Here is an 11838-nt window from a genome sequence, read left to right as displayed (position 1 = left end):
ACATGTGTGGCCAGTTCTGCCACGCTGCCAGCTTCCTGTCATTGCCCCTTAAAAAAGAGAAAATTCTCGTTGTTTTAGGATTAAGTAATCAGCATGCCATGTATTTCTCCAAACCACAACGGCAGGCCTGCTGAAGAGCCGCATGGGCACCAAGACCGCAGCAGCCCCACAGCTGAGCCTCGCTTGGATCCCGGGGAGGGCGCGGCTGGTCCGACGGGCCAGGCCCACCTCGCCAACTCCGCTGGTGGCCGGCATCCCGAAGGGAGGGACGGGAAGGGCCGGCCTCACAGCCCCTGTGACAATCATCTCGCTTCTCGGGACTCGATTTTCTCCCCTGTAGAAGGCACAAGCAACAGGAGCGTGACGAGCACCACGCTCCCCGTCGGCCAGGGCTGCCCGGGGCACGGAGCGGATTACTGCAGCTAATCTGCCTACACAGCACTGGTAAGCCAGGTGCTGTTCTCATGCCATTTTACCCAGATGCAGCAGCCGGGGCTCAGAGAGGTTAGGGAACTTGCCCGGGGTCACGAAGCTAGCCATTAGCATGGTCAACCCGAGAGCATTTCATCCCCTCAGAGAAAACCCTCCGCCCCCAGCGGTCACTCCTACAAATCTTTCCGTCTCCACACCCCTACCCGTTCTGGATATTTCATATAAATGGAATCACCCAACACGTGGCCTGTCCAGTCGGGCTTCTCTCACTTAGTTCGGTGTTTTCAGCCCCCGTGTAGCCGGCTCAGGCGGTCCTTCCTTCCTGCAGCCACCCGCAGCCTGGCAAGAGAAGGTGGTGGAGCAGCCCCACGGGCAGCCCAGGGCCCGCGGCACGGCGGGGAGAGCAGGCCGGCTCCGGGCCTGGCCTTGAAGAGGACTGACGCCCCCCTCCATCCTCTGGAAGCCCCAGCGTGGCCAGCTGTGCCTGCCAGAGCCTGCGTGCAGCACGTGGACAGGGAGCGCGTCAGCCACCAGCCCTCGCAGCTGCTCGTCTTCCCAGGGGAGCCCCAGACATCACGGAGCAGAGACAAAGCAAATTTGCTGTGTCTTTTCTGAAGTCCCCACCCGCAGGGGAGGGAGGAATAGTGATGATAAGCAGTTATTTCAAATCACTACGTGTTGGGACCATTTGTGACACAGCGATTGGTAACTGTAACAGTGAGCATTGCCATCCCTGCTATGGTCTGCCCTTCTGGTCCCCAAATGCCCCTGCTTCTTCCCCCTCCCCACACAGACAACACACTCAGCCCCTCTCCAAGCAAGACAACCGGAAGGCCCACCAGGACTCCGTTCCGGCGAGAAGCCCGGGGTCTTTGGGGATGCATGCTGGTCTGGATGGCAGACGCAGATGCGGACATTCTTGGTGGAGCATCTGAGTTAGGACAAGTTACTTGCCCTCCGTCCACCTGCAATGTGCAGAGGTGGGGGATGGGGAGGAGGGGTGGATACCCCAGGCAACAGTGCCATTCGGAAAGAGGAAGTGGTCTTGGACATTGCTCAAATCCAGCTGGGCAGCCCTGGAGGACGCTGACCTGGGGTGGGAAATGCATCCTGACCAGGGCTCCCTGCCCTTGCTTCTGCACACCCCTGAAAAGCTCTTCCCTGCTTTTCATTGTCCAGGGGCCCCCCAAAGCGGATATTGGGGATGTGCCCTCTTCAGAGGCTGTACCACTTTCTAGGCCACCTTCTGCCTGTAGAAGGTTGGGGATCAAGGCTTTCGTTGGCAGGAAAACCCTCATGAGAAAGCCAGGAGGCTTCTTGTCTATCTGACTGCCGTCAGCCTCATGAGTCAATAAACATGCCCGCTTGCATTTCAAGACACAGTGCTCATGAGGATGTATTTCTCTGTTTCATCCTCACCTTCTCTCTCTGGAACTTGTTGGGCTTCTTTGGGAAGGTCTCGCCATTAATCTCTGCCATGAGTCACTCCACCCGACCGAAAGGATTTACGGGGCAGCGCTCCGTTAGTCTGCGCTTGGCCTCGAGAAAACGTAATTAGCCAAAATCAGTTTACAAGCTCTTCCCGGGTCTCTGTCTCTCAGAGCTCCTCCAGCTGTGCTCTTTCTGTTGCTGCGTTGAGCGGCGTCTGGCTTTTCAACAGCGCAAGACCCTTGATTCCTTTTCCTTTTTGGTGTAAACAAGATGCCTTCTTGAGCTTGTCTCTTTTATTGTACTTTGCCAAGTGGGGCCAATCGCAGCGTGCACGCTTTGTGTTATGCTCCAACATCTTTCTCTAAAGATGCAAGTTCGTCACGTATGCCAAGCTCCTGCAGGCCTTATCAAACATCTGCCTCCGCAGATCACAGGTTCCAGCGCCGGTGTGTCTCTTCATCCGCTGACTGCTGAGCCGATGCTGCATGTTTGAGGTTGTTCTGATACCAACATCCCCCTCTGGCATCAATTTCTGTGTTAGTCCAGAGGGGCCAGATCATGCTTTGGGAACAAATTAAGCCCCCAAGTCCCCCATGGCTCAACGAAGCATAGGTTTCTTTCTTGCTCATTAGCATGTCCAGTGAGGGTCAGCAGGTGCTGTGCTCCTGGTGCTCGCGCAGGACCCCAGTTCTCGGCAGCCCCACCGCCTTGTAGCTGCAAGGTTTTCGAGAAGCAGAGAGGTCAGCACGAGCAGTGCCTCAGGGCCCCCGCTGCTTGCCCCTGGCCGTGGCGTGTGCTGTGTCTGCTCCCACTTCACTGGCCAGACCTAGGCATTCCTGGTGGCTGATGAGCCGCCCCGCAACTGGGGGGGTCAGGAAGCACTTGGGACCACACGGCTGGTGGGGATTGCCTTCCCGGCCACACGGGCCTCTAATATGGGACGGGACACATAGGCCTGTGGCTTTCCAGAGCCGGCAAATTGCCGAGGGGCAACTTTGACATAAGTGAGCTGTCTATCCCCCAAATCCCCAAATAGCCAAAGCGGTCTTGAAAAAGAAAAAACGGGAGGCATCACAATTCTGGACTTCAAGCTCTATTACAAAGCTGTAGTGATCAACGCAGTCTGGTATTCGCACAAAAAGACACACATAGATCAATGGGACAGAATAGAAAACCCAGAAATGAACCCACAATTACATGCAATGGGAAAAAGACAGTCTCTTCAACAAATGGTGTTGGGGAAACTGGGCAGCCGCATGCAGAAGAGTGAGCCTGGACCACTTTCTTACACCATATGCAAAAATAAACTCAAAATAGATTAAAGACCTAAATACGAGACCTGAACCCATAAAAATCCTAGAGAAGAGCACACGCGGTAATTTCTCTGACATCGGCTCTAGCAACTTGTTTCTGAATATATTTCTGGAGGCAAGGGAAACAAAAGCAAAAATGAACTATTGGGACTATATCAAAATAAAAACCTTCTGCACAGTGAAGGAAACAATCAACAGAAGTAAAAGGCAATCTACAGAATGGGAGAAATACTTGCCAATGACCTATCAGATAAAGGGCTAGCATCCAAAATCTATAAAGAACTTACCAAACTCAACACCCAACAAACAAATAATCCAGTTAAAAAATGGGCAGAAGACATGAACAGACATTTCTCCAAAGAAGACCTACAAATGGCCAACGGACACATGAAAAGATGCTCCGCATCACTCAGCATCAGGGAAATGCAAATCAAAACCACAATGAGAAACCTTCTCACGTCGGTCAGAATGGCTAAAATTAACAAGTCAGGAAATGACAGATGTTGGAGAGGATGCAAAGAATGGGGAACCCTCCCACACTCTTGGTGGGAATGTAAACTGGTGCAGCCACTGTGGAAAACACTATGGAGATTCCTCAAAAAGTTAAAAATAGAGCTACCCTATGCCCCAGCAATTGCACCACCTAAAGGATATTTACCTAAAGGATACAAAAATACTGATTCGGAGGGATATATGCCCCCCAATGTCTCCAGCAGCTTTATCAATGATAGCTAAGATATGGAAGCTGCCCAAGTGTCCATCAGACTGATGAATAGATAAAGAAGATGTGGTATAGATAGACAATGGAATACTACTCTGCCACCAAAAAGAATGGTATCCTGCCATTTGCAACACCAAGATGGAGCTAGAGAGTATAATGCTAAGTGGAATAAGTCAGTCAGAGAAAGACAAATACCATGATTCCACTTACATGGAATTTAGGAAACAAAACAAATGAGCAAAGGGAGAAAAAGAGAGAGAGCGAGACACACACACACACACACACACACACACCAAGAAACAGACTCTTAGCTCTAGAGAACACACTGCTGGGCAGCAGAGGGGAGGTGGGTGGGGCAATGGGGGGAAACAGGTGGTGGGGATTATGGGGTGCACTTGTCTTGAGGAGCACCAGGTGATGGATGGAAGTGTTGAATCACTATATTGTACACCTGAAACTAACATAACACTGTGTGCTGACATTAAATTAAAAAAATTTTAATATATTTAATAAAAAAAAAAAGCATGAGCTAGTTACCAGATGTACTAAACGTGACCTGCTTCTAAATGTACTGACTTTGCCGTTTCTAGGGTCAGCCAGGAAAGTCTGGAACGCTGTACCAGACTAGCAAGGCTTGAACACATCCCATACCACAGCTGCCCTTGGAAAGGGCCTGTGGTCTGTGCCCTCGCCCCGACTCAAGGGCACCCTCTCAGACCTCGGTGCATCTGACCACAGCTGGCCGCCTGATTCCAAAGCAACAGGCCACACAGCTTGCCAGCCAGCCCGGGACAGGTCGTGACCCCAAAGCTCAGGGTGGTGAGGACCTGAGCAATCAGATCCTTGCCCAATGGTCAGATCTCAGTTCCTGACTCAGATGCTATGGGGGCTGCCACCATTTGGGGCTCATCCAGGTACTCCTTCCCCTCGATGCTGGGAGTGCCACCTGCATGACCATCTACGTCCATGTCCCTCAGCTAAGGGGCACTGCCTCACCTAACCCGAACCCTCACCCTCCGAGGACGAGGACAGCTCTGCAGGGCCCTCCAAGGCCCAGGGCTCCCGCATCTCAGCTCACCCCTCTGTCTGCCCATCCCGCATCCTGCACCTCCACCCACAGGTGCTAACCCCAGGTACACGCCTGCACACAAACCTCCATCCCAGAAAACACACCTCCACGGGAGGACCCACATCCTCCTTTTTCTACATGTGTTCTTCTATCAAACCCTGGCTTCTTGGGGGGTACCCAGGAAGGCCCAATATTTACAGCTGCAAGAACTGAGCTCCCACCAAGGTCAAGAAGGGGCTCTTTCCCCTGAGATGGAGATATAGCCAAAGGGGTCTTTCTAATTATGCAATTCACAGAGTCAGAGTTTCAAAAACAAAACAAAAACAAAAACAAAAAACCCCGAGGAGTCAGAGTTTCTGTAATGAGGACTGACACTGTCAGAGGTGTACCTGTAGTTACACCTGCTGGGGTTTGTATACTCAGAGCCAACAGCCTTGACAAAAGACCCTGCTGGAGACCCCTGGGCACATCAACATGAGCCACCAGGGCGTGTATAATCTAACTCCTACCCACGGTCCCTCTCTCCCTGGCTCCCAGCTCTCCACGCCCTGCCAGTCCTCCCAGCCTTTGCACACGCTGTTCCCTCTGTCTGACACACCCTTCCCCACTTGAACTCCTCCTCCTTCATCAAGATCCCATTGAAACTCCACCCCCATGACTTCACACCCAACAGTCCCCAGCTCTGCTGTCCTTGCTGTCCTTCTATGGGTCTAGGATCTCCCTCATGTCCTTGTTCCGTAAATGTTGGTGGCTGCACACAGCCCCACTCCTCGCCCCCAGGACCAGGAAGCCCTCCACATGAGCAGGGCACTCGCACACGCAGCCTGCATCCCCAGGCCCTCACATAGGCCCGGCATGAAGCGCAGGCGGGCTCCTCTCCATCACTCTGAGCACGTCACGCTGGTGACCCAGGAGCTATTTTCATAATTTCACAAAACCTAATAGAAATTGCACACGAGTCAAATTCAGAGTGACTTGAAGGTCAAGTTTCACTGCTTTGGGAACCAGTCATGCTGATTATCTCATGCTCTGATTGGCTGCCATAGTTCGAGTCACGAATAAAGAACGAGGAAGCTGTTATCATTTGGTAGCAAAAAAAGTTTCAAGACTTGGGATCGGAGGGGGTGTCCTACAGAGAGGGCCGAGGCTGAGAGCCTCTCCTCCAGCGAGCTGTGCCACAGATTGGAGAGTGGACACTCGGGGATTAAGAGCTTTTCGAGCAAGGCTGGCAAGTTTTAAAGTGACCCAAATACAATAAAATATTATAAAATGAACTTGTCTATTTCTGGGCTAGTAGTGAGCACCGTTTTGAAGTGGCTCTACAGTAAAATAGGTAGGACAGAGTTGCAGGCTGTGGCCTGGGGTCACTGTCACTGTGGACATGGACGAAGCAGGGGCTGGAAAAGGCTGGAGCTCTGTGCATACCTGGGCTCAGCCCACGAAGGAGCCATGGCTCAACAGCACCTGACGATGTGAGAAAGGCTGTAGAAGGATGGGACCTCGAGGTCCTCAGGGCAGCACTCTTCTTTGTGCCTGTGTCCCCCTCCGTGCTTGAATGCCTCCCCTGACGGAGAGCTCACTACAGCACTGGCATGTGTCTGACCATCTGTTAGGATAAGGGGCGGGGCCCATCACTGTTTCCACTGCTCTCTGAACCTCGTCTCCTCCAGTCCCTCCAGCAGCCCTGTGGGGCTCTTCTGGTTAAACCCTTCACAGACAGACACCAGGGCTCACAGAAGTTTCTAAATGACTGCTAAAGCCAGGTAGGTCTAACGCCAAAGCTGAGCCCCCCCTCCCCAACGATAAAGCTGAGTCCTCATCTGTCAGGAGCCTCGTCCCCTTTATGCAGGTGGCCATTCCTGGTCCAGGGAGGAGGGAAATGGGGCGTGGGTCCCCTCCCCTGCGTCCTCTCTTGGCCTGACCCCTTCGCCAGGCTGAAACATCAGCTGCAACCAAACCATTCCCGGTGCCATTTTGGCTGAGAGGTCTCCAGGTTAGAATCATTTTCATCGAAAGTGAGTTTGGATTTCCTTTATTTTGTTTTGTCTGAGGGCATTGGAGCCGGGGATCCTTTGGTGCCCAAGGGGGTAAATATCAATTTATCTAAAAACTATGCCAGGGGCGCCTGGGTGGCTCAGTTGGTTAAGCAACTGCCTTCGGCTCAGGTCATGATCCTGGAGTCCTGGGATCGAGCCCCGCATCGGGCTCCCTGCTCAGCCGGAAGCCTGCTTCTCCCTCTCCCACTCCCCCTACTTGTGTTCCCCCTCACGCTGTCTCTCTCGCTCTCTCTGTCAATTAAATAATAAAATAAATAAAATCTTTAAAAATAAATAAAAAATAAAATTATGCCAAAATATTTCATTTCCCAGCCATGTTGCATGCATTCAGCACACACGTGTAAAAACACTGAGGTGTCACTTCAGTAAGCTATGTCATGCTCATCCTAAACTCAAGCCCAAGACAGGACGCAGACAAGGCGCCTACAGGGAGGGCACTGCCTGGGATCCCTGAGGAGCGGCTTCTCCTTTATCTTCACGATAACCACGAGCCCCTGTACGAGCTCCATTTTTAAATGAGGAAACTGAGCATAGAAAGCTAAATTAACTTTCCAAAGTAGGGAAATCAGATGGGCTTCCCCCATGCCCCAGGGCCCACTTGCTAAGAATTTGTTGACCAAAATGGAACGAACGATAAAGCCCAAACCAAACTCAAAACACGAACAAACAAACAGAACAAAAAGATACGAGGTGGGAAGTTAATTGATTATAATCTACAGTATTATCTTGTATTTTACAACACACTATGTAGTTTTATAACTTTTTAAAGCATATTTTTGATCCTTAACAAAAAAATATTAACACGTAGGCGTGTGCATGCACACGCACACACAGAAATCACTTCTTGACCCAGCACGCACTTGGCTGAACTCCTTGGCCCACGCATCACTCAGAACTCGAAACATCCTTTCTGCACCAGCACTGACCCGGGAATTGAAACAGGACACTGAACCTCATTAACAAGTTGGACCTGCAATGTCTCCACTGAAAAAATATTTCCACTTATCAGGAGATGGCATTTCCTCAAGGGACACGAGCAAGCGTCATGCTGGAGGTATGGCTGGCTCCAAGGGAGAATCCAGGCCTCGCTGTCCGCAGCCACGCTGAACTCGGTGACAGGGTCAGTGTCCTTCGGCTGCCACCACAGACGGCCACAAACTGGGGGCTTAAACCACAGACATGTGTTCTCTTACGGCTCTGGAGGCAGGGGTCCACAAGGAGGGTGTCGCAGGGCCATGCTCCCTGCAAAGGCTCTGGGTTGTGGGGGGTCCTTCCTGCCTCTTCCAGGCTCTGCTCATGGCCACGTCCCTCCACCCCTGCCTTTGTCCTCACGTGGCCTCCCTTGTGTCTGCGTCTCTTCTACTGTGTGTCTTGGAAGTACCGTGCCCCCGGATGCAGGGCACAGCCCAAATCCAGGGTGCTCTCATCTTGAGATCCTTTACATTATTTACATCTGTGAAGACCCTATTTACAGATTCTGGGAGCTGGGATGTGGACACTGCAGTGACCACTGCCAGATCAGACTTTCTCCCGAGGGAGAGACCCAGGAGGGTGGCCAGCTGGTATGGTTGTCCCCATCTGCACTGCTTCAGCGTCACCCCGCTCAGAGCAGATGCTGCAGAGTCTCTGAAGGAACACATGAATGAATGAGGGGCTCGCTCAAGCTCACAGAGCTGCCCACGGGCTTTCCAGCAGAGTCCAGGCTTTCAGGTGACCACAGCCCATGGCTCCGTGCCGTGTCCACGTTGAAATGCCTAAAGCAGCACCAGTCTAGCTAGAGTCCCCTATGGGTTTTGGTCATCACGGAGGGACCTGCAGGATCCCAGGAGCACTGAGTGGAAAGGAAGCCTGGGCACCCCCAAGTCCAACCTTACCTGCCAGGTGACAAAACTGAAGCCAGGCAGGGGCAAGAGCTTGCTCCGGCCACCAGGTCAGCAGCAGGGCAGAGTCTAGAGTGCTGGAGACCCGCCGTCCTCTCTACCTCCTCCCCTGCTGCCTCCTCACCCTCTTCCTCTTCCTTCCCTCTGCTCCTCACTCTCCTCCTCCTCATATCAGCCTCCTCCTCATCACCTTCCTCCTCCTCATCATCACCCTCCTCCTCATTATCATTATCACCCTCCTCATCATTGTCATCACCCTCCTCCTCCTCACCCTCCTCCTCCTCATCACCCTCCTTCTCATCATCATCACCCTTCTCCTCCTCCTCATATCAGCCTCCTCCTCCTCATCACCCTCCTCCTCCTCATCATCACCCCTTCTTCCTCCCCATCATCATCATCATCACCCTCCTCATCATTGTCATCACCCTCCTCCTCACCCTCCTCCTCCTCCTCATCACCTCCTTATCATCATCATCCTCATCCTCACCCTCCTCCTCCTCCTCATCTCCTCCTCCTCCTCACCCTCCTCCTCCTCACTCTCCTCCTCCTTCTCCTCACCCTCCCCAACCAGGGCAGCTCCCATGAACGCGCCCTCCTGCTGCCTGGCACGGTGTTCAGCATCTCACACGCACGGTCTATTTCACTTCTCCACAACCCAGTAGTTTACCCGCCATCCTCATCTGCATTTTACAGACAGCACCAGAGATGAAATAACTCCCCAACATTCTCACTTTTCACAAAAAGTAGTGGAGCCAGGATATCAGTTCAACTTGTCTGACTCCTAAATCAGTGCTCGGGGCCAGGGGTGGGCAAACCGTGGCTCGTGAGCCAGATCTGGCCTGCCGCCTGCGACCGCGGCCAAAAGCAGGGGGGTTTTCATGAGAGCACGTAAAGTTTAATTGGAACACAGCCACACCCATTCCTTAATGTACCGTCCACGCTGCTTTCCTGCTTCAACGGCCACGCTAAGTAGTCCGACAGAGGCAGGACAATCGGCAAAGCTAAAATAGCTACTCCCTGCCCTTTACAAAAGTGCTTGCTGAGCCCTGCTCCGGACGGCTGACGTTACACTATCCGATCATACCACACTATATTAATTAGACTCATTGTATCATACGGTATTCACGGTATCAAAGACTCAAGGGCTTTGCTGCTATGACTTCTCAGGGTCCTTTTACATTTCATTCTCGAGTGAGATCACCAACAGTTAATTCACCAGGAACCAAGCACTTCCTAAAGATGTGGGCCTCCCCCGCGGGGGTTCGACTTCCACAGCTACGTTTTCTGAATGGATGGTCCCCAAAGTGGCCAAGGAAGATGGAGGAGGAGGAGGCGGAAGAAAGACACGAGAAAGCCCAGCATGAACTGCCCACAATATGTGAATCAGAAGGTCCGTTCGTGCTGATGTTCTCCTTGTGTCAGAAATGTTATGCCAACGAGTGACCCTTCCACATCAATAGCGCATCTCCCCATCCCCGACGGGAAATGACATTACAAAAGCCGGAAAGGACATCAGACACGCTGGCTTGGCGGCCTCATGTGCATGTGGGATTACTGTCAGGGTTCAAAGGAAGGGCTGAGAGGTGGGGGCACCACAGGCCAGCACCACATGCTTTCACCTCACGGGACAATGACAGCCTGCTCCGACCGGGACGCTGGCTTCCTGACGCCCACACCAACCTGGCAGGGAGGCCTGAGGGGCTGGGATGGGTGGGCTGCGCTGCCCCAGGGTGCTTGCCTGCCCACCACACACACCAGCCCAGCTCACCTGGCTTGCCTGCCAAATAGCAGGTCCAGGCAGGGCAGTGTGCACTGTGCACTGTGCACCGTTCCCAGGGCCGGCCTGCCCTCTGCAGCCGCCTCATCCTGTGGCCTGGAGAGAAGAAGCAAGATCACTTGATGGGCTCGCTTCACAAAGTCAGGGGAGGAGCCACGACCCAAACCCAGACAGCCCCAACCCAGAGAGTTCATCGGGACAGAAACTGTGCCGGGTGCACTGATGGGTCACTCGCATGGATGAACAGAACGATGCTGATAGCAGCCAGCACTGACCGAGCACACGGTAGGTGCTAGACGTTCATCTAAGTGCACTGTACGCGATAATCCTAGGAGACTAGGACGATGATTATCCTCAGTGGCTAGGTTCTGAAGCCAGACTAATGGGTTTGAATCCCGGCCCAGCCTGTGACCCTGAACGAGTCACTTAGCTTCTCTGTGCTCCAGGGTCCTCATCTGTAAAATAAGGATCATCAGAGTAGCTACCCAGGGGGATGCTGGAACCAGCCTGTCGCAGCTCGTAAGCACTACTAAATTTTAATAAAATTAAAAAATGTTCTGTGATTGAAAATTAAATCATGCACAGTTAAAATTAAGTAAATTATGAAAAATAAAGGTAATGATACTCACAACTCATCATTTCCAAATATTTTTACGATCACCTCTGCTCTTAGTGTATTTACGTCTACCGAATCCCCGAAGTGGAAATACCAAGCCGCAAGGAGCTGCTGCACGCCTCTTCCCGCCTCCGTGCACAGCGGCCTCACACCGGGAACCTGGCATCACATCGGCCACAGTGAGAGGGTTCGCACCACCGAAATCACGGTCTCCCCGCAGGGCGCCGGTGGTCGGGTGTTTACCAGCACACCACTGTGACTACCTTGCAGGAAACAGGCAATATGCACTAGACATTATTCTTTTTTTTTTTAAATTTTTTTATTGTTATGTTAATCCCCATACATTACATCATTAGTTTTAGATGTAGTGTTCTATGATTCATTGTTTGTGCGTAACACCCAGTGCTCCATGCAGAACATGCCCTCTTTAATACCCATCACCAGGCTAACCCGTCCTCCCACCCCCCTCCCCTCTAGAACCCTCAGTTTGTTTTTCAGAGTCCATCATCTCTCATGGTTTGTCTCCCCCTCCGATTTCCCCC

At 52.3% G+C, this 11838-nt stretch overlaps 1 long non-coding RNA gene across 1 annotated transcript; it reads right to left on the bottom strand.

Moving 5' to 3' along the window:
* Positions 1 to 1505: 1505 nt before the first annotated feature.
* On the bottom strand, positions 1506 to 11736 carry LOC145717715 (uncharacterized). The gene is made up of 3 exons (XR_014141112.1): positions 10956 to 11736; positions 10672 to 10776; positions 1506 to 2577 (listed from the first exon to the last, which is right to left on the bottom strand). It is a non-coding gene; the product is annotated as an uncharacterized LOC145717715 (long non-coding RNA).
* Between the last annotated feature and the right edge of the window lie 102 nt (positions 11737 to 11838).

The sequence above is a fragment of the Leptonychotes weddellii genome, chromosome 16 (assembly GCF_054177405.1).
Source record: "Leptonychotes weddellii isolate Sample4059 chromosome 16, ASM5417740v2, whole genome shotgun sequence".
NCBI classification, from domain to species: Eukaryota; Metazoa; Chordata; class Mammalia; order Carnivora; family Phocidae; genus Leptonychotes; species Leptonychotes weddellii.
Note: the sequence above shows the minus strand (reverse complement) of the source record. Positions and strands in the feature narration are given on the sequence as shown.